Raw genomic sequence first — 22,860 nt, forward strand, 5'->3', positions numbered from 1 at the left:
AAACATCCAACTTACAAATGAGTCATAGGGCCTTGTCACATGGCCCAGATGAGCCGTTCTGTCTCACTGGCTTTGCCGGCGAAAGTGAAGGCGTCTCCACTAAAGCTTTACCACCAATCCTTGTTTCCACAACAAGCCTTTTTTTTTTCAAAATCCAATGATCACAGGCACAGAAAGTGAGGTGAAATCTTCTGAACAGGCAGACAGCAAAACAAACCACAGGACCATGGTTTTTTCATTAATGGTATTGAATGTTTGCCACTTTTTTATATGGAAACCGCCCTGAGTCCTCTCAGGAGCGAAATATATATAGCTGGAGTTTCACTTAAAAATGTACAAACAAATTCAGCTTACAAACAAATTCAACTTAAGAACAAACCTACAGAACCTATCTTGTTCATAACTTGGGGACTGTCTGTACTGAACCACAGCCAAAAGGGAATATTAGTATATTTCTAATGGGATGCTGAGTTCTGCATACACTGGATAAAGCTGCAAGTGGCTAGGCGAATCAAGAAGACATGCTGGAGTATATTGAGATCAGTGTCTCCAAGGAACAACACTTTGTATTTCCTTGGATGTCTTATGCCAGCTGTGATTAGGCTGAATCAAGTGGTTGGCATAACCAGTGCCGAAATGGACAGGTACACTCCATTTTTCTTTCTTTTTCTGTCATCTCTTTTTCCTTTCTTTCTGTCACATTCCTTTTCCTCTCTCCTTCCTAGAAGGGTACAGGAATAGCTCTAAATTAATCTCTGACTAGTCACGTGAAAATAGGCCAAGATTTGAACATGGCTCTAGGGATGTAGACTATACATCCCTGACTTTGAATATATCTATGCCACAAATGGTACTCTGGTTAATTAAACTATTTGGTCAGTTGTCATGTCCAAAAATGACACTATAACTATAACTAACCAACAGCAAGAACAAAATAAAGGAAACCACACATTAGTATTTTTACAACAGATGTGTTATTTCTTTTAGGACAGTATTATCACCATTTTTATTAACAACAGTCATACTATTATTAATTTTAACATATCTCGGAGAGAAGTATATTAACATTTTATTTATTGGCCATGTTTGAGGTTTTTTTTAATCACTCCCTCAATTGCCATATTCTCTCAGTTTTTGTCTGTTGTCAGTTCCCACATTGATAGTCATGTCTATTAGTAATTTTGTAGTGAGACAGAACTATATCCCTTCCAAACTGAGAATGTGTTCTCAATAGGGAATGTCTAATGTAGTTTATGGGAAAATATTCTGTGACCAAGAGGGCATACATACCACCGGATATAAAGGGAATAATATCTAGTACTCAGGTACTACTTGTGTAGTGCCACTATAAATATTGCTATCATGACTATACAGCTGAATTTTGTCAGTAGCAATAATCTTCCTACTGTGTAGAAGAGAAAATTACAAACTCCATATATCACAGGTGAGCAAAATGTAGGCTCCAGGGATTATTGAACTCAAAGCAGTCTTAGCCAACATCATCAATGGCAAGGAATACTGAGTGTCATAGTTCAGCAACATCTGGAGGTGCACATCTTATTTAGATTCATGGAGGAAACTAGTTGCTTGTGTACTGTGGATTGTATTTCAGATCATGGGCTAATTACCCTGAAGACACTGGATCCGATCTGATCTTGGAGGCTAAGAAGGCCAGTTTGGTAAATACTTGGATGGGGGACTGCCAACGAATACCAGGTGGTGTAGGTTATATTTCAGAGGAAATTAATAGCAAACCACCAGAGTATTCCTTGTACAACCTGTGAAATTTATGGGGTCGCCATAAGTTTACAGGTGACCTGATGACACAGATACAAGTAATCTGTGCAACTGCTCAGTTTCTTGACCTGATAGTAACTGTTAATGAGCAATTTTAAGGCCCTTGATCAATCTTCTTATGGTTCTTCATATCTAAACCATACTTGATCTAGATAGGTTATTCTCTATAAAGCAGGGCACATAGCAATCCTCACACACAAACATATTCTGTTTAAACAGATCTTACCGACAAATGGCTAACCACTAGCCCTGGTTATTTGTTTATTTGAAATATATAGACATCTTCTCACATTTGATCCTGACACTTCTTTGAGATATAAATAGTATTACAATCCCCCACTCCACTCCCAGGTCTGATAGCAACAACATTCAGGGCTGTTTTTTACAGGACTGGTCCAACCACAGGGGAAGTTGGGGTCAAAATTTACTTTTAATATTAAGAGAAATATAAAGGAAGTTACAGGCAGTCCCCAAGTTACAAACATCCAGCTTATAAATGACTCATAGTTAAGGACAGGGGTAAGAGAACAGGAAGTGAGAGAAATCTATCCCTAAGAAGGGAAATCCACTCCTGAAATAATTTTCATGGAGAAAATGTGTCTCCCTTGAACTTTATCACCAATTCTTTATCACCAAGCCAAATTTTTGAAAATTCAATTATTACAGAGACAGAAAATGAGGGGCACAGACACCAAAACATACTTCACAGGGGTGTTAAACTTTCCCTATGCTATCCAAAATCTACACTAAAATGTACCTGTTCTGACTGAGATACAAATTCAACTTAAGACCAAATTTACAGAACCTATCTTGTTCATAATTTAGGGACTGCCTGTATATTGAACCTCCCCACTGATCATTCAGTAAAGCATTTCTCCTTCAAAATCACTGTAAATGAGCTCAAACAATTGGCTTTGAGGAAGAAAAGCTGAGTAGGATTCCCTGTGTGCTTTTGATATATAAAATTAGAAACCACAACCCACACTTTATATTTGAATTTGGTAGATATGAAAACAATTTAGGTGCTGCCACTGGCCTTCAATTAGCATGTAGTAGAAATGTTCCCTAAAAGTATCCATTTTCCTCAAAAACAACATTCTGTACTTACAGTGATAATTAAAATCAGGACACAATTAGATAAAGAGGTATCTATTTTTAAAAGCAAATACTGCATCACTCTTTAACACTAGGAACAAAACCCACAAATGAAAAGCTCAGACAAACTTGCCAAGCTTATTTACGGTCAAATTCACAGAAATATAATCCACTCTTATCAGCTACATGTATTGGGGTTACTCAATAAATTCTTCTTGATTTTGACATAGTCTGTTCTCATGGCTTTGTTTCTCGTTATGGTTATTCACAATCCTGTAGCTAGCATTTTCTGTTGTACCGTGCACTCTGCCTTTTATAACAGGAAATAGCATATTTCCAACAATTATTCCTTGCTAAGCAGCATCTACATGACTACAGTGACTGTGCCACAGCAGTGTTGAGTGTACAGTATATCAACCCACCCACTGTTTTGATGACAAATGCAACAAAGCAAGCCATATTCTGAGAATGGAAGGAATGCTACCACTTACAGCTCTATTATTACACAACAGCAAGGGGGCAGATAAATTTGAAGTATGAGCTGATACTGATGCACCACTCCCGACCCCATTGCAGAGTTATTCTTGGCAACTAAAAATCTCATGTACCTTAGCAATGCAGATTATACTGAGAAATAAATCTTCTGTAGTTTTTTTTATAAACAGTGGGTGTCGAGCTAGAATAACACAACTGCAATCATTTTAGGAAAGATGCATCCAAATGTTTTTGCTTGAAACCTCTAATTGGGCTAGTCCTCGGAAATAAGGATTCTGAAACAACTACTCTCTCATTTTGTTATTCCAGTCATGTTTGCCATTAAAATACCAATCTAAATCTATTTTGTTCCACAATTAATTCATCCATTCATCCATTCTTTCTTTCTAGCAGTATTGTTTGTTAAATTATATTCATATTCTCCCTCTATGTGAATGTTTCCATCTTGTTTTGTCACTGCTAATGGTGACAACTGCTATTCCATCAAAGCCTGACAAGACTTTAGCTAGAGGATTTGATTCTGATGCAAGAAGTATGTGGAACAAAGAACCAGAGACACAGAATGTGGTCTGGGGGTTTGAAAAGCTCTGGACTGAAAAGTTGAGAGAATGAAGCAAGCAGCTCATGCAGAGCCCCTAAGTCTGAACACAAAGTTTGTTGTTGCATGCCTTGAAGTCATTTCCAACTTATGGAGATCTTAAGGCAAACCTATCATGGGGTCTTATTAACATAAATTGTTCGAGGGGGGGGGGGGATTGTTGGCTTTCTCGGAGGCTGAGGGAATGTGATTTGGCCAAGATCAGCTAGTGGGTTTCCAGGGAATCTGAAACCTGGTCTAGAAAGTCATAATCCAATGCTCAAGAAACTACACTATGTTGGCTGTCACAAAAAGTTATATAGAGACACTTCAGTGCCTATACATTTCTCAAGTCAACTGGCTGCTTAGACCAACAAATTCTACTACTGACACTGGCCAATATATGGATGATCTTGTCAGCAACTCCTGATGCCTATAAATTTCTCAAGTCACCTGGCTGCTTAGACCAATAAACTCTACTATTGACACTGCTCATTATATGTAGGATCCTGTCAGCAACTCCTGATGCCGATTTTGTTGATCTTTCTGTGATCTTAATTTATTTAATTTACACCCTGCCTCTTTCCTTAAGGTAGCTTAAAACATTTTTTTAAGTATGGCTAAAATATATTGGCACAAAAGTTTTAAACAATTAAACAATTCTATTAATAACAAAAAACTGTTTAAAATACAGCACACCTCATTGAAAATTTATTCTATTACAACACAATTAAAAACCTAATTGGAATGCTCACAACAATCACCTCCTCCACTTTCAGAAAGGGAAACTGGGCCTTACTAAACCTTGGAAGTAGCTCCCTCAAAGGCAGTAACCCCACTGGCTGCAACCCTGGCACCACAGGCAGGGAGATTCTCTCTTCCCAGGGAGGGGATAGGTATTAATCTGTCTGAATAACTAGCAACTGATTCAATATTGGGGCATGGTTTTACAAGTGGTAGAGGTTTGTCAAAGTTTGTCTGCAGAAGAGTCACCCACTGACAGTAACAAGCAGTTGAAGTGGTGGCAACAGCGGACAGAATCTCCTGTCTTCTCTGGTGGGCAGAGATGGTGATGTTCCTTCTCTTATTTGGCCACTCACTAAAGCCTCTTTCCACCTCCTGTTTTCCTTTTTCGTACCTATGTTGCTGCCTCGATTTTTGTTATGACTGAGAGTTTCTTGCCAGAAACTAATTTTAAGTTGTAGCTATTATTAACCGAATGTTCTGATTTGCGTGCTTTCTATTTTGAAAGAAACCTACGAAGAGAAGCTACAAATCATTATTGTTAGTCTCGACTAAAGTAGACCTACTGAATCAATAAGAACTTGGTAAGTCAACACTTGCATCCCATTGATACAGTACATCTACTTTAGATGAAATGAATAACTGGATTTAAGCCAAATATTTTACATAAATAAATTATTTATAGTCCAAAGTGATGACTAATACTTTGGCTATTCTGGATTACTTCAAACAGCAATTCAGCATAATCCTTTGTGATATAGAGAAAAAGGGTGAGATTCACATTCTCTCACTATGTATATACAGTGTTCCCTCACTACTTCATTGTTCACTTTTTGTGGATTCGTTGTTTCACAGTTTTTCAATAAACTCTAAAAGAATATTATAAATCACATATTATAAATTACAGCCTAAGGAAGGGAGGAAGGAGAAGCTGAAGGGAGAGAAAAGGAGCCCAAGCAGCAACAGGAGGAGAAGGAGGCGATTTATCAACACACAATTGGTTGATAAAGACTTACAATAGTGTATAACTACTAAAATAATGTATAAGTATTGAAATAAATATAGTGTCCCTACTTCACGGATTTTCACTTATTGCGGGTGCTCCTGGAACATAATCCCCACGACAAGTGAGGGAACACTGTAATATGTATGTGTATATATATGTGAGGAAGACACTAAGAAAGTATAAAATGATTGGTGAAAAGTTATTAATTATTTGAATATCTGTAATGTATTGAAGAAGGAACACAGTGGTCACATCTATGGGACATTACTTTATGGTAGTAGCTTGAATGGTAATAACATCTTAGCAAGTATACTGCAAATATATACTGGATAAGGGCGAACAAATTGAAATTGAATCCAGACAAGACAGAGATCCTCCTGGTCAGTCGTAGCGCCAAACAGGGTATAGGGTTACAGCCTGTGTTGGACGGGGTCGCATCCCCCCTGAAGACACAGTCCGCAATCTGGGTGTTCTCCTGGACTCATCGCTGAGCCTGGAACCCCAGGTCTCGACGGTGGCCAGGGGAGCATTCCCACAACTAAGACTTGTGCGCCAGCTGCGCCCGTACCTTGGGAGGTCTGACTTGGCCACGATGGTCCACGCTCTGGTTACATCCCGTTTGGACTACTGCAACACGCTCTACATGGGGCTGCCTTTGAAGACGGCCTGGAAGCTCCAACTAGTACAACGGGCGGCAGCCAGATTAATAACTGGAGCGGCTTACAGGGAGCGCACTACTCCCTTGTTAAGCCATCTCCACTGGCTACCGAGCCCAATTTAAAGTGCTGGTTTTGACCTACAAAGCCCTAAACGGTTCTGGCACATCTTACCTGTCCGAACGTATCTTCCCCTATGAGCCTTCTAGAACTCTTAGATCATCGGGGGAGGCCCTGCTCTCGGTCCCACCAGCCTCGCAGGTACGGCTGGTGGGAACGAGGGACAGGGCCTTCTCGGTGGTGGCTCCTTGGCTGTGGAACACCCTCCCCAGCAACATACGGCAGATACCAACTCTCCTAGGCTTCAGGAAAGCCTTAAAGACATGGTTGTGCACACAAGCTTTTAATGAATGAGAACATGGACTTTACATGACCTGTACCAAGACTTAGGTTGAGGATTCTGGATGAATGGATTTTAATCTTGGTTATGTTTAAAATTTTATATAATGTGATTTTATTTTGTAATGGTATCTATTTTTATATGAATTATTGTTTTGGACACTGTTTTTAGGCATTGAATATTTGCCTATTTATTATAAGCCGCCTTGAGTCCCCCCGGGGAGAAAGACGGGGTAAAAATGATGTAAATAAATAAATAAATAAATAAATAAATTTAATTCAAAGTGAAATGTTGCATTTCAGCAACATAAGATTACCAAAATGTCACAAAGGTTTATGAGATTTTAAGTTCTTCAGAACTCTTGATTGTAGTAGTTGGCACAATTAATTAGAGAACAATGGAGAAACAAAAAGTCCACAGTATATGCTGCAGCTATTTTTTTTCATGTCAGGAGTGACTTGAGAAATGTCTGTGCTTTCACTTGCATACTTGATTCAGTTAAGATGATTTAGGCATTAAGATAGTTTACATGTTGAAACAATTCTTGCATAAAAGCAGCTTTTCCTAAAAAGACTAGACCAGAATACAACATTTTACCTGAATTGCTATGTTTCTATGTAGAATGAATTTTTCAGTGCATGAACATTGAAACAGAGAAGATTTCATTTGTAAAATTGTAAAATTGTGTAGTCAAGATGCCAAGAGCTAGAGTTTCTGATTCAAAATGTTGGCTATCTGATGCAAAGGTGCAAGACATCTTGTGTCAGATCAGAAAGATGTTTGCTTCTAACGGAAAATATGTTAAGGAGTCACTATCTGCAGCATGCAAGGGAGCAAGGGAAAGAGAAGGAAGTACAACGGAATCCCAAAGGAGGTAAAACTGGTGTAGAAAATGCCAGTTCTGGTTCACATTCTAGCCCTACAGGAACACCATCAACCATCTCGGTGGCAGGGGAGATTCCTTATTGCTAAGCCACACTGAAGCCAGTTTGGTGCTGCTGGGCAGGGTCCCAACTGTTAATCCTCTCCTTCTCTATCTCTGTCCCTCCCTGCTACAGCGGCAGCAGGGTTATGTACCTTCAGCAGTCACCTTTTCTGTTTCTGTGATTGAAAAAGGAACTTGGGAAAAGCATGAGGGAAGGGCACTGTAGCTAGCCGGGATAGAGAGGGAGAAGGAAGAAGGGGCCGCCATTCTGCATCCCCAGGCTGTCAGAACCTAGGGAACACAGGAGGCTGTCGGGATGCCCACATCTGGTTCCACATAGGAACTAGTTGCATGGGAGTTCTGCACAGCCAAAATTCAGGGGAAAATTCCAAATCCTGCAGCAAGGTTCAGACCTTCCTCTGAGTTATTCCAATATGGGGTGCAGCTGCAGTAAGTGTTTTTCTCCAGGTTATACTGGATTAGCCTGGATGTGTTTTATGGCTGTCCACAGACTGATTCATCCCCATGCCAACATAAATGTAGATATGCCTCATGATGACCATACCTAGAGGATGAGCCCACCACTTCCAACTTTAAGATTTAAAATCTTTCCTTATTCCTATGCCAAATGCCAGAATTTCACATTCCTCTGCTACAAGCTACATTTTCACTTCCCTGGGGACAACTATTCCCCTTACTCCAACATCAGCCATTCATTTTCATTTTTTCCATCCCAAATGCATTAATAGTCATTTGTGATCAAGGGCTTGATAATTAAAGTCCTGCTTAATTAAGCACACATAATTAGTTAGTTAGTCAATTATTATGACACATAAATGCAACAAATACGTTTTTAGAAGATAAGAAACAATCACTACTAAAGTGTAGCTTTCCTGGATGCTTTTTAAAAAAAAAACCTGCAGTGTTTTTAAAATAAATTATTTTATTTTCTTACTATTTTGCATTGTGCATCTGTTCATATCAAATGTTTTAAATGTGATTAACAGTTATAGTTTGCCTGGGGGGTGGGGGGTGAAAAGCTCAAAGATAATAAATAGTATAAACACATCTAATGTAGCTCCTGAGCTTTAGAAGCTCAAAAACTAATGATTATTTATTTACTTTCAGCTTCTTATCTATTTAAAAATAGCTACATAGTATAAACCTATGCAAAAGAATACTTTGTTACAGTAGCACTCAACTATTTTTAAATGGAATTAATATTCAGGTCTGATCTGAGTTAGTTTGAAACAGGTCATTCAGAGATGAAAGCTTTCATTACTAATAACCCTGCAAATTGTAATCCCATGTGCTTTAATTTATTATGAAACAAACAGCATAGATAATAATATTCTTTCTTAACTCTCACCACCACCAAGTTTTGCCTGTTATTTTGAGTTTCTATAAACTTTTCATGTTACTAGTGGTAGATGTTAGAAATTTCTTCACTTGAATACTTAACCGTATTTTTTAAAAAAATATAGATTTATGTATATTTTTGGAAAGTTATTTTGTAGGCTATAAAAGGCCATGTTGACTGGGATGTTCTCAGATTATACTTTTAAAAGGTAATTTTACAAGTTACTGTTCTATGGAAGTACATGTAGTGAGAAGTATTGATACGGTGATGCCAAGCAATGCTTGGAGAAACAAAAACAAGAACAAAGAAATCATTTATATTAGAAAAATCCTAAAGTAACATTTTCTAAATGAACTAGAGTTAGCATGTGCAATTTTAAAACTTTTCATGCATGAATATTATGTAGAGATCTAGTCATATTTGCTGCTATAAATCAGGCAACTTCATGGTTCACAATTGGCATTATTCTGTTACTGATTGGCTCTTTGATGAATGTGTTATTTAAGTGCATGCTCCACTGAATGTCTGAATACATTCTAAATACAAATGTATTTCCTAAAGCAATTTTATTCCCTGTACCTGCAGCTTTAGGCACCTCTTGGGCAAAATGAGAATGAAACATAAATGTGATTGTATAATAACAGTTTACATATACCTGAAAAACATTAAAACACTTATTAATTGCTGAAAGATTTAGACGTATCTCAACTGGAAATGTCAATTTAGTTCTTCCAAGGACTAGAAAGACCATTTCTATGTGGGAAGCACTGAAATTCTTCTCTGAATCAGACTGGTTCCCAAGCTGGAAGAAAGGTGAACCATAAATTAAATACATTTTTAAAAAATTCCACAGCTTAGAAAATTGTTTTGCTAGATAACATCTCCCAGAATGCCCCAGCCAATGTGACCACTAGCCCAAGCTCTGGGAACTTCCAGTACCAAACCTTCTACGAATCACCTTACCATCCCCTTAAGTTATCACTAGATAAGGTGCAGAGAAGCCATTTCACTTTTCCTCCACTGCTACACACAATAGCAAACTCTGCTACAAAGTCCTATGGAGATATCCCAAAGGTTTCTGCAAAACTAAGTGCAGGAATCAACAGTTTGGCTGATAAAACAATTTCTGTGAAGTACCAATTCTCTCTGATACAGAACCTGATTCCATGTTGCTGGTTTGTCTCCAGGGTACTGTTCTAACTCAAAGTTAAATGAAAACTATATTAGCCTTAGAGTCGCCATAAGTTGAAAACAACTTGAAGATACACCACAACAACACTACTAAATTATCTATGAGTTTGTCTTTGCCAAATGTTCAGCCTGTCTTCAGTGTACTTTCAGACTCTTTTTTCAACTATGTGATTCTTTTAGAATAAAAAAGCAGAAAAGACATAGAAATTGCATAAGAATATAGCATATGCATTCATTATCTGTGCTCAAAACTCATTTTTCACCACATGCCAATGATTCACTATGATATGTCACTGGGAATGAAATTACTGTACAATATTTTCAATATCATGATCCACTGGAGTATCAAAAAACCATTGTTTAAATAAAACATCCCCAGGAATTACTTAATATATATTCCCACCTTATATGAATATGAAATTTTAATCAGATCTGCCTGAATGGAAGAACAATATGTAATATCTCTGCACATTTTTGAACTTTAAACTGATTACATGATTTGAATGTAGCCTAGATAACCTAAAAGCGCCAGACCCCATTGGATTTTGGAAGCTTAATAAGGTCAGACTAGTTAGTACTTCGGTGAGAGACCATCAATTAATACTAGGTCCTGTAGGTTACATTTCAGAGGAAGGAATTGGCAAAACCATCTAAGAAAACCATCTAACGACCTCATCACACTCACCAAATTCAGTGTCCTAGGATGCTTCCAGCCTGTTTTGGCCCCATGGCAGCCATCACACAACATTGTGTAACTTCCAGAGGAGGCCCTGCCCCCAACTGGGTGAAAGCATCCTATGTTGTGCCCGCACTGATCCTCCCCAGAAAGACAAGGCTTCCCACGTGTGATGGGGAAAGCGTCGCCGAGAGAGAGCTGCGCGCAGGGTGACGGATTCATCTCGATGTGCCTCTCTTTCCTCCGTACAGCCAGGTGAAGCAGAATGCATTGCCTGGCCTTTATGATAAGGTCATTTGAAAACTCTATAAAATCCACAGAGTCATCATAAATCAGCAGGTAACTTAATGCAGCTACATATACACACCCCCATGTATGCCTGTTAATGGAGGGTCTACTGTATCTAAAAAGCTGTAATGGGGAATTAGAATGTATAGAAAAGACTCCTTGGTGTTTGTGTTATACACTCTTAGCGGGATGATTATTGCTAACTTTAACAGCAAACTGAACCAGTGTCAGTTTGTGTGCGTAATTTAATATCCCAGTTCTCTTGGGATGGTTTCCCCCTTTCTTCCTGTTAAAATTGAAAGGTGGAGGGGCCCTTCTATAGCTTTTGAATTTCATACTAGTTCACAATGTGATAGCATAGTGCACTGCAGGACAAATAATGCATGATTTCATAATTTTGGAACTACTGAACAAGTTGGAGATCCTAGGATTTTGACAGTCTTTTTTAATAGAGTTAAAGAGAGAAAGATGTTCACTGCCATGAATAACTCTGCACTAAGAAGCAGATTTTTTTTCTACTGAAGAACTAAGTGCAAATTACTCAGGAATAAATCTACAGAAGACAATGGATTACCACCAGAGTAGCAAGGCAGAACGTGACCCTATGTCCTCTTGACACAGAGCATTAGATAAACCTAATTAAAATTAGTCATATCTAGAATTCTTCTAGCACATAACCATGTCCATTTTCCAAAGAAAAGCTCACACATATAAGCTGCACTAGATCCAGTACATGTAAGTCCACAAACTAAGTATAAGAACATTGCTATTAAACGTATTGTAAAATATTGTACTCCTGTGTATTACAGGTTGAGTATCCCTTGTCTAAAATTTTTGAGAACAGGAGAGTTTTGGATTCCAGATTTTCCCCCAGATTTAAGAATACCTGTATATATGTACATAATTAGATATCTTGGAAATGGGACCAAAATCTAAAATTCACGTATATCTCATATAGACCTTATAAACATAGCCTGAAAAGTAACTTTACATACATATAAATTTTAGGTTATGACCTTGAGAAGAGAGTTGGATACATGCTTGTAAGCTACACATCGGCTTGCTTTTGAAAGACCATGGCTAGGTGAAGAAAAAAAGTCTACAATAATATTCTTCAGACAAAAAAATTTATGTACATGAAGGATGCATCATGACCTAAGATATGTATTGTGGTATGGGCTTTTACAGGAAACCATACTTCAACATATGGTAACTGGAATATTGTACTGAGACTATGTAAACAGACCATTAAGTGTTAGCAAAGTAACACATGTGCACGACAGGTCAATAAATTCTGAACAACTTAAGTTTATTGCAAAGAGCTGCCTGCTTAGAACTTATTGTGTTTACATAAAATCAATGTTTACAAGCATCTAAATAATTTGAGAGTGCATCTCAATAATATTTATATTTAGAATTCACTATGATTCTTTCTTTCTTAAACTAACTCATTCAATATTCTGTTTTATTTTCACTCCCTTTTTTTTTAAAAAAAAAATGAGAAATCATGCCCTAGAGGTAGTACATTAGTTTCTAGTTGTGGCTAAATAGGCAACCATTGTTGCTCAAAAAGCCGATTAATATGTTTGCATTCTGATATAAACATTAGCATATTAAAGATACTGGAAGAATCAATAACCAGGAATCAATGCCAGGTATTATTTCCAATTTTCCAGATACATTCACTATGAAAGATAAACTAGACATACCTGAGAATATATATACATATGCCCAGGAGTTTAGAATCAGCCCTTCCAATTTTATGTCAGCAATTAGCATGTTTAGGTTAAAGGCTAGGTGATCTCTTAACCTTCTAATCTTTCGTTGTCAGTCAGACTGTTCATTATAAAAGAAATTGAAACTCTACCAGCTAAAGGATAACAGATAAGTTGAACCCAAGAAGACATAAATACAATGCAAACAGTTTTTATTTCATTTTCATGTGGTACAGCAGCACTAACCCAACTGATCTGCAGAGCAGAAATTCCAAATCATGTTGTTGCTTTGTTGCCTACAGGCAAAGATTTTAATACAGTGTGTGGGAAGAATAAATTTACATTTGCTATGGGGACCCATAATACCATATGTTCCCTAAAGCATATGCACACACAATGCCAGTATAAACCATCTGAAGCAATCCTTGCACAGGAAACCTTGAATAAGCACTACAATAGGGTGAGTTTGATACTGCAAGTGAAGAGTCCTTAAGTTTCATTTCAATTGTCAGTGTTCCAAGTACAGTGGCTTAGAAACCACTTCATAGTTTCTATGCTTCAAATCCTGCATAGCGAACATTACCTCCACTTCCAGCCATTGTTTATTTCTTAGTAACAAAAACAAATATGTGCAAGGACATCACAGGTCTGGAAATGTTACTGAGTAATGTGGAGTAAAAGAAAGCATGATAGATTCGGTACAACTGAGTTGCTAAACCACTGATTAAACCATTTAACAGCTCAGATGATTTATGCAATTGCAATTTATATTATCTCTGTTTGTTGTTTGATGGTCTTACACAGGGGTCCCCAAACTAAGGCCCGCGGGCCAGATCCGGCCCGCCGGAGCCATTTATCCGGCCCGCGGCAGCTTTCCTCCCTTTCCTGCGTTGTCCCGCTCCCTGCACAAGCCTTGGAGACTTGCCTTTCCGCCTTCCCGGCCACTTTTCTGCTCTATGAGCCTTTGAGCCTCACCTGGCTCCCCACTCTCCCTGCATAAGCTGTGGAGGAGCCTTGCCTTTTACTGCTGATCAAAAGGTATTTTAATTATTATTTAATTAATTATTAATTACTAAGGTGTGTTTCCTTCAGGTTTAGCAATACGTTGATCAGCAATATACTCTGGATTTCTCCCTGGGCTAGAGACCTGAGTGAGGGAGAGTTTCTTTCCCCACGCAGACTTCCAGTCCTGGGAGAAATCTGGAGTATATTGCTATTTCTGATTAACAATATACTCCGGATTTCTACCTGGGCTGGAGGCCTGAGTAAGGGAGAGTTTCTTTCCCCACTCAGACTTCCAGTCCTGGGAGAAATCTGGAGTATATTGCTATTTCTGATTAGCAATATACTCCGGATTTCTCCCTGGGTTGGAGGCCTGAGTGAGGGAGAGTTTCTTTCCCCACTCAGACTTCCAGTCCAGGGAGAAATCTGGAGTATATTGCTATTTCTGATTAGCAATATACTCCGGATTTTTCCCTGGGCTGGAGGCCTGAGTGAGGGAGAGTTTCTTTCCCCACTCAGGCTTCCAGTCCAGGGAGAAATCTGGAGTATATTGCTATTTCTGATTAGCAATATACTCCAGATTTTTCCCTGGGCTGGAGGCCTGAGTGAGGGAGAGTTTCTTTCCCCACTCAGGCTTCCAGTCCAGGGAGAAATCTGGAGTATATTGCTATTTCTGATTAGCAATATACTCCAGATTTTTCCCTGGGCTGGAGGCCTGAGTGAGGGAGAGTTTCTTTCCCCACTCAGGCTTCCAGTCCAGGGAGAAATCTGGAGTATATTGCTATTCTTGATTAGCAAGGTGGCACCTACGGGGGGGGGGGGGGGGATTATTATTATTATTATTATTGTTGTTGTTGTTGTTGTTATTATTATTATTATTATTATTATTAACATTGAGGATGGGAGCTCATCTGTCAGGTGTGCTTTGCTGTACTTTTGGTGCACAAAAGAAGAAGAGGGTTGGACTAAATGGCCCAAGGGTCTCTTCCAACCCTCTCCATTATTTTATTATTATTAGTAACATTGAGTCTGGGTGGCCATCTGTCAGGGGTGCTTTGCTGTGCTTCTGGTGCACAAAGGCAGAAGAGGGTTGGACTAAATGGCCCAAGGGTCTCTTCCAACCCTCTCCATTGTTTTATTATTATTATTAACATTGAGTCTGGGTGGCCATCTGTCAGGGGTTCCTTGCTGTGCTTTTGGTGCACAAAGGCAGAAGGGGGTTGGACTAAATGGCCCAAGGGTTTCTTCCAACCCTCTTTATTATTATTATTATTATTATTATTATTATTATTATTATTATTATTATTATTATTATTATTATTAACATTGAGGCTGTATTTGTTTCTTTTTTTAACCTCAAAATAAAATATGTGCCATGTGCATAGGCATTTGTTCATAGTTTTTTTAAAAAAAACTATAGTCCGGCCCTCCAACGGTCTGAGGGACTGTTAACTGGCCCCCCGTTTAAAAAGTTTGGGGACCCCTGGTCTTACAGATGAGAAGAGTGTTCCAAATTTATATACAAAGTTTTCTTTAGCAAAACAAACAAATAGGACAGTTGGACACAGCAAGTCATGCTTTGTTGGCTTTTTATTTATTTATCATGTCAGAAGCGAACCGAAGGTACAAGTTGTAATGTATTTGAAAACACATTTTTTTAAAAACAACAACAACAACAACAAACAACAACAACATGGCATTATACTAAATGTCCTTTGACCAGTAGCTGGCCACTTCGAGTGCATCTGTTGTTGCTGTAAGAAGGTTATCCATAGTTCATGTAGCAGGGCTCAGACTACACTATAATAGGTGGTCTGTGGTTTGCTCTTCCCCACACTCACATGTCATGGATTCCAGAAATTGTTAAGTAGTACAATACAGTTGTGTATCCTTCTCTTCCATTGAAAGACCTTGATCCTCTGTCCTTGAATATGATACAAAGTGTAGGCAAGAAGATAATCTGTTATAGCAAAGAGACATTGAAGCCATATTGTAGCATGCATTAATACCACCTCTTATGACGTGGTGCTTGCCCAATGTATCTGAGAGCCATGCTACCTGTAGTTGACACTGTGGTGTCCAATATGAATGAACTGTCAGTCTCACTGAATCATTTTCAATATTATCTATAGACACAATGCATATACATCCTATCCTGGAAGAAAGATGGGACAAATATTCATTCAATAAACAAACAATAATATAGAATGGAAGCAGCTTTCCACTGCTTATATTGTATGAATTCTAGATTTACTACATTCCTACAAATATGTAAAACAGTTGTTTCTGGTTTAGATAAGATCCAATAGTACAGGAGATGTCAAGTATTATAAGATGATGGCTTATAACTGGACAGCAAAATATGTTGTAATGGTAAATATTATTATTTAGAACCAACATGTGCATGTTAAGTTGGATTATTGCAAAGTGGGAAACAATCTTCCTTCAAACTGAATATGTCTAAAGTATAAAACATGCATTCCACCCACTACTTCCATATAAAAGACTAACTATTTTCTAGTGAGAATTATGCCATCAAGCCAATTTAACATGGGTACATGCATCAAAATTTAATTGACAAAAGGACAATCTATTGTCCTCTTGTCAATCAAACTTTGCTGAAAATTTCTCCACACGTGTAAGAAATCCTGCCAAATTGAAAATTGTGCTTAATTTGGCTCTGGATCCAACTAGTGTTAGACCCATCCAGTGCTATCCCTGCCCCAGTTGATACTTTCTATGGACAAAACAGCCATTTATAGAACAAAATCTCCCTTTCCTAGGTTAGTATTATGTCTGAATGCATCTTCTGTTTTGTACAAAGAGAGGTAGTTCTTGGTTGTAACAAGTAAACATCTGTACACACTGAGTGATGAGATCTTTTCTTAGATTTTTAGAATTTGAGAATCCCGCTACTGAAGTCTGATTATGGCAACCATAACTGGCAAATAGAGGGAGAAAATGTGGAGGTATCCTCCTTAGTTTCCTTTTGCCAGGAGGCAAAGATGTTTTCATTTAAGCAGGATTTTAATGTATCAACAGAGGGATTTTTTTTAAAAAAAAATGGGGATACTTGATTTATTGTTATAAACTTTTGTTTGGTAACATGATTTTAAATTTTTCATAAGTTGGTTTTAATTGCTTTTTAAATTTATTGTAAATGCTTTTAATTGACCATCTCTGGAATCCCAATTCTGGGAGAAAGGCGGCAAATAAATACTTAAATAAAATTTACTATTCGCATAACAAAGTTAGCAGAAACTGATACAGTTAACATGTGCCAGTACTGTTGTAGCTGTGAGAATCAGTCCTTGTGCAAAAAAAAAAAAAAAAAATTACCATGAGCCAGAGAAAAAGAGATTTGCAGCTTTAAGGCCACTGCCAAACTCCCATTCCTATTTATAGATTCTCGTCTGAAGATCAAAGGCAGTAAGAGCATAATGCAAGTAAGTGAATGAAAGTGAACACCATTAAATATGCATTCTTACGTACTAGCCATCATTTTCATTATCTTCTGCTTTTCATCAGTCATACCAAAGGGCATTCTCTCTGTGCTGTTCCTAACAGGTATGCAAGCAGGAATTTCTAAGAATATCTCAATACAGCTCAGCTAACGACGGCTTCTTAGTAAAGGGAATGAAAATATCAAAAGCATATATTTGGCCCTATGCTCTCTGCACTCATGCATTTATTATGTGGATACCTTCATCTTAAGATTTGAAGCTTCCATCCTATTTAATTATGAATTATTTTGTATTCAAACAAATCTAGCATTGTGGCCATTGCAATGTAACAGGTGAGTATGGTGCTATTCAACACTTGTTCTACATAAAGCAACTGCCACAGAATCGGTTATATCTATGTGTTTATGAGAATGAGATTTTGACAGATTAATATAGGATCGTAACATGCATGAGCCAGGGCTTGATCCTAGTCAAGCAAGCTGACCTTGTACATATAGCTGAAACTTGATTAGTTTAAGAGGGTGCTATCAACGACCCAATAATCCACACCAGGTTTCTTGGTGCACCAGGAGGTAAGATCTCATGGGCAGGGAGGAGTTATTGCATTTTTGAGACTGTTTCCTTTTTGAGGTACCCTATCCAACACTTGCCACTGCCTGTGGATACACATAGCAATAGGGTAAAAGACAGAATGTTATACCACCTAACTATTTCCCTGACTAAACTGCTGGATGTGATCTTAGAGATGGTGTTAGCTTCCCCTAAGCATATTGTGTATTTTAACATCCATGCTGATGCACCCTTACCAGGGTCTGTTCAGAATTTCATGACTTCCAAACAACCATGGACTTGTCTCAATTAATATCTGGTCATACACATGTCTACGGGCAGACCTCATCAATGAGGATTTAAGTTATACTTTACAAACATAAGATTTATTTATTTCCATTGATCTAGTATTAAGTAAGACAAGATGTAATTTCAGTCTAGTATGCTTGATAATGTATTTCACTCTGAATCCAGATTAATAACTGACTCCAGTATATAAAACATGGGAAATTTGCTATTGTTTTCAGTCTTTACAGCCTCTGTGGAATCATATTTGTATGTACAGTAGAGTCTCACTTATCCAACACTCGCTTATCCAACGTTCTGGATTATCCAACGCATTTTTGTAGTCAATGTTTTCAATACATCGTGATATTTTGGTGCTAAATTCGTAAATACAGTAATTACTACATAGCATTACTGCGTATTGAACTACTTTTTCTGTCAAATTTGTTGTTAAACATGATGTTTTGGTGCTTAATTTGTAAAATCATAATCTAATTTGATGTGTAATAGCCTTTTCCTTAATCTCTCCTTATTATCCAACTGCTGGCCCATTTATGTTGGATAAGTGAGACTCTACTGTATGTGTATTTTACTGAAAGTACTTTGACATCTGTATTAAGTTACAGTAGCGGATGCCTGAAGAAATTGACGAATCCTGGTCCCCAATTGTTCCACTGTAGCCGTCAAAACAAAGGGGCTACTGCTGTATGTGCCCTCTTGCACCAATGTTGGTCAGGGCATTGTTAGGTCACTACAATGACTAATGTCTAAATCCAATATACTGTGGTGGAGTGAAAATCCCCATTAGCACAGTTGTGCTGTATTACACCATTGTACAAGAGATTGTGCATCTACGTGCACTTCCCAGAACCTTTTAGACACCTAGTTATATAACCAAACCTGTATTGAATAATGTCCTCCCACAGAATCTAGTGAGAGGAGTCATTTGTTTTATGAGCCTTTATTGTGAAATAAAGATTTGTTAAGGTCCTTTAAAGCAATAAAAGTAGGGAGGTGACTTTCTGAATGTACTGATCTACTTGTATGCTGTGGGCTGTGACATCTCAAAACCTGGAGTAGGTGAAAGTACAGAAAGCTTATTTGCGCATTGTTCTCCTATAATAGCTAGTATAATGCCAAACAGCATTTAGACTGCTTTTAGGAGTGTCCAAGCCATTGTATATCCCTTTTCTATGTATGATTGTGAAAGCTGGAGAAGGTGATAGGAAGAAGGACAACTTATTTGAAATCTGGTGCTGGGTAAGAGTTCTAGAGATGCTGTGGACTGCTAAAAAGATAAATAAATAGTTTCTAAAGCAAATCAAGCCAAGATGACTAAACTGAGGTTTACTTTTGGCTTTATCATGAGAAAACATGATACTTTTTAAAAGACACCAATACTTAGAAAGGTATGCAGCAGCTTCTGACACGAGAAATAAAGCTAAAGAGGAAAACTACATTTCAGATGGATACTCAGGCTCTCAGTCTGCAAGACCTAAGCAGGGCTGTTGAAGATAGGGTGACTAGGAGATTTTTCATTCATACAGTTGCCATAATTTGCAGTCATCTTGATGACAGTTAATAACAATTGCTTCAATTGCTTCCTATTTCTCCATTGCCATAGGATTCCTTACAGGGTAGAAGGCTATGCAGAAATATTCGAAACAAATAAGTAAATATATACATAATGTATTAATATGGGAATATATCTAGACTTAATTATACTTGGGGCAGCACCAGAGAAATCAATGGCACAACTTCATCATGAGTAACTTAATGTCCCATTGATTTCAATGGATCTACTTTTAAGACTGCTAATATAACACAAAAATGATTATCACCCCTAATGGGGATATGACTCCATTAAAAGCAATGGGAAACATTTTTAGCTATGAGCTCTTAAATTTAAAAAACCCAGTATATTAGTTCATTCTGTATTAAAACATTATTCAAATATCATTGCTTTAACCATCCCTTTTTAAGCATAAACACTCAATGAAACCTATTTTTCAATACAAATAGCAGCCTTATGAAGACAATCATAGCAGAGGGAAGAATACATCTCTCTCACACAGTTTATTATGAATTCCATGCATGTTATGTATTGCAATGTAGTATTAAATTTTCAAGTGGAGGCACTATTCAAAGTAATCCCCAAAGCTACACCTCAAGGAGAGGCAATAAATGCAGGCAGCTGTGTTAATATATATGATCAAACAAGTTCTGAAAATTTTTATTTATTCAATAGCAGGTCTTTTCGAATGTTAATAAACTAATTATCTATTCAATATCAAGTGATCCCAAATAAACTTTGCATGAGAACTGGGAAGTGCACAAAATGAAAAATCTACTGCCCCATCACAACTCCCAAGTAGTGAGCACTGCAGCTAAAGTGCATTTAAACTCAGGGGAAAATGAAAGCACAGAAGGGAATCATTATCGAATTAGTCCTGGCTCATCTACATCACTGCTCATTGTATCCCATGGTTTTTCTTCACAGTGTAGAAAATGTTCACATTATGTACACGAATCTAGTGTACTTCAATAAAGTGTTCAGTGCTTCGGAGTACATGAATACAATGTTCATTTTTTTTACTGCATAAGCCTATAAATCTGGATTGGACCACTGTTGACGGATCCCATGAATGTTGCAGAATAGTCTAAAATCTAAATAAGAAACAAAATTCTAAATATGAATTTTAAAAACAATACTAAGATGTCCACACCTGACTCCCAAACAAAGTACAAAATCATTTCTTAAAAACAATAATAGTATTAACATACAATCTAGTATGTACATCTAATCGACGGGAGCCAAGGCTAACCTTGTGAGCTAAATCAGCCCCTTCTCTCCTTCGCCCCTGAACAGATTGTGGATTAGAATTGGGATCTAACACCAGTAGAGATCATGTTCAACATAGAGCAGCTGTAGGAAGACTGTGGCAAAACCAACAGTGGATTTGCTGTGGGCAGATCCACTAGTCACCCTGCTTAGCCCTGACTGAAAGTCACTTTCAATGTTTTCTAAGGAATCTGTAAACTGATACTCCAGATCTTTCAACAGAATTCCAAACTAAGATGAAGACCGAAGTATTTTCCAAAACCCTTTGTTTCTGTAAGGACTGATAAACAGATTTTATTGAGCGTGTGTCAACAGCAGCTGTCAGCAATAAAATGGTTTTGCCAAACATTTGCAGGTCACATTATTTTTTGACATGGCAGCAAGAGGGAAAGTAATACTTAGGCTGGTTATTAATCATCTACTTGGGACTGCCTCTGTGACATAAAGTAAATAAATATCATAGCAAGTTCTAAAAGAAAACAAGAAATCATTAATGTGGGTCCAATAATATTTTTTAAAAATCGTATCCAATTCCCTTCCATACAGTGGCACTAATTTCCCATGGTAATGCTCAAGATCCTGCAAGGCAGACTCCAGCAATTCATGGAGCGAGAGTTGCCAGATGTCCAAGCTGGGTTCAGAAAAGGCAGAGGAATGAGAGACCAAATTGCCAATATCCGCTGGATAATGGAGGAAGCCAGGGAGTTTCAGAAAAACATCTATTTCTGCTTTATTGACTATTCTAAAGCCTTCGACTGTGTGGATCATAATAAACTGTGGCATGTTCTTGGTGGTATGGGGATACCAAGTCACCTTGTCTGTCTCCTGAGAAATCTGTATAAAGACCAAGTAGCCACAGTAAGAACAGACCACAGAACAACACATTGGTTCAAGATTGGGCAGGGCTGTATACTTTCACCCTACCTATTCAACTTCTACGCAGAACACATCATGCGACATGTGGGGCTTGATGAATCCAAGGCTGGAGTTAAAATTACTGGAAGAAACATTAACAACCTTAGGTATGCAGATGATATGGCCGAAAGTGAGGGGGAGCTGAAGAGCCTTATCACCAAGGTGAAAGAAGAAAGCGCAAAAGCCGGCTGCAGTTAAACATCAAGAAAACCAAGATTATGGCAACCAGTCTGATTGATAACTGGCAAATAGAGGGAGAAAACGTGGAGGCAGTGACAGACTTTATATTTCTAGGCGCGAAGATCACTGCAGATGCAGACTGCAGCCAGGTAATCAGAAGACGTCTACTTCTTGGGAGGAGAGCAATGGCCAACCTCGATAAAATAGTGAAAAGCAGAGACATCACACTGGTAACGAAGGCCCACATAGTTAAAGCAATGGTATTCCCCATAATAACCTATGGTTGTGAGAGCTGGACCATAAGGAAGGCTGAGCGAAGGAAGATAGACGCTTTTGAACTCTGGTGCTGGAGAAAAATCCTCAGAGTGCCTTGGACCGCAAGAAGATCCAATCAGTCCGTTCTCCAGGAAATAATGCCCGGCTGCTCGCTGGAGAGAAGGATATTAGAGGCCAAGATGAAGTATTTTGGCCACATCATGAGAAGACAGGAAAGCTTGGAAAAGATCATGATGCTGGGAAAAATGGAAGGAAAAAGGAAGAGAGGCCAACCAAGGGCGAGATGGATGGATGGTATCCTTGAAGTGACTGGCTTTACGTTGAAGGAACTGGGGGCGGTGACGGCCGACAGGGATATCGGGCGTGGACTGGTCCATGAGGTCACAAAGAGTAGGAAACAACTGTACGAATGAACAAGAGAA

General features: G+C 38.2%; 1 protein-coding gene across 4 annotated transcripts in view; it reads right to left on the reverse strand.

Moving 5' to 3' along the window:
• rarb (retinoic acid receptor beta) overlaps nt 1–22,860 on the reverse strand; it is a 436,563-nt gene that overhangs the window by 131,663 nt on the left and 282,040 nt on the right. The gene's annotated exons all lie outside the window — the stretch shown is intronic.

This window comes from Anolis carolinensis, chromosome 6 (genome assembly GCF_035594765.1).
Source record: "Anolis carolinensis isolate JA03-04 chromosome 6, rAnoCar3.1.pri, whole genome shotgun sequence".
NCBI classification, from domain to species: domain Eukaryota; kingdom Metazoa; phylum Chordata; class Lepidosauria; order Squamata; family Dactyloidae; genus Anolis; species Anolis carolinensis.